Source organism: Crocodylus porosus, unplaced genomic scaffold (genome assembly GCF_001723895.1).
Source record: "Crocodylus porosus isolate Cpor-Errol unplaced genomic scaffold, CroPor_comp1, whole genome shotgun sequence".
NCBI classification, from domain to species: Eukaryota; Metazoa; Chordata; order Crocodylia; family Crocodylidae; genus Crocodylus; species Crocodylus porosus.
The window spans coordinates 107,287,209-107,288,604 of NW_017728886.1; the positions used below are offsets into that span (position 1 = coordinate 107,287,209).

Sequence of the window (1,396 nt, forward strand, 5' to 3'; positions counted from 1 at the left end):
TACAAGAGGCTTATCCATAATAACTAGGGAAAGCCCAAGAAATGATTGCTATGAAAATAAAGTCTTTGAAGAAGAGTAAAGGGAAGGGACTATCCTAAATGAGTTGTATTATAAATGCCAGAGGTGTGATTTTAGACAGTGACAAAAATGTCAGAACATCAGCTGCAACTGAGAATTGGTTCTATATGGATGCAAAATTTTGCCTGTAAATATTTATTGTGGATGCTGGGGACAGTGAGTGTGAAGAAATTCTTCTAGCACTTTGACCAATAGAGTTCATAGTACTGTACAGAAGTATTATTATATGTGTTTATTGTTTTGGATAAGATCATACTTTATTTCCATTTTTAATGAGGAAACCAGGACACAGAAATGGCAGTGCAAGAGACCGAGCCAGAGTAAGAGCTAGAAATCGGGACTGACAGCTCTGATCCCCATAACCTAATCTCTGAACAATACCTACTTTTACAACAGAGTTCTACCAATGGTGAATCTGAGCCAATGAACTGGAATGAACTCTCCTAGCTTTGGCCCTCAACTCATCATGGATCCTCCTATCTTCTTAATGGCAAATGTTAGGAGTATCAACTCTAAATTTTATATATAAGTAGGTGGGAGTATAACTGGCCTTGTCTATATGAGACACTGACTGCACAGTGGATCATTACTACTGCACAGTAGTGTCACATGGTATGGAGCATGATGTGACACTACTATGCAGTACTAACAAGCAGTAACAAGTAACAACTGTGAAGTCAGTGTCTCATGTAGATGTGGCCACTGAAAATCATGAAATTGGCTTAAAAATTAGATTTGCCCAAATGTACCTGGCTTAGTAATTCTTCCTTTAGTTTTCGATGCTTTGAAAACTTTGATGGCTCACTAATTATACTTGCTTCGGAGGGTTTAGTCAAGGGCAATTCTGCTGTCAGTAGGGTGTCAGAGTATGTTTTCTTACAAGCCTGAGTAGCTCAGTTGGTAGAGCATCAGACTTTTAATCTGAGGGTCCAGGGTTCAAGTCCCTGTTCAGGTGGTTGCTTATTGCTTTTTCATCACGGTAAGGGTGGCAAAAATTTGGAATGTGCTTCCAAGGGAGGTGGTGCTCTCCCCTACCTTGGGGATCTTCAAGAAAAGGCTGGATAGGCATCTGGTTGGGGTCATCTGACCCCAGCACTCTTTCGTGTCTAAGCAGGGAGTTGGACTCAGACCTGTTGAGGTCCCTTCCAACCCTAGCATCTATGAATCTATGAAAGACATTTTTTCTGTTTGTTTTTAAAAGGAAAGTAAATCTTTAAAAACTACATCATTCCGCTTATATGACTAAATACAGTAGAAAAGAGGACTGAATACAAATGCCCACTGAGAAGGATTTTTTTTTCATGAAAAGCCAATTACT

General features: G+C 39.5%; 1 non-coding gene across 1 annotated transcript; it reads left to right on the forward strand.

Moving 5' to 3' along the window:
* The first annotated feature begins 960 nt into the window (after positions 1 to 960).
* Positions 961 to 1,033, forward strand: TRNAK-UUU. Its single transcript has one exon. It is a non-coding gene; the product is annotated as a tRNA-Lys (tRNA).
* Positions 1,034 to 1,396: the final 363 nt, after the last annotated feature.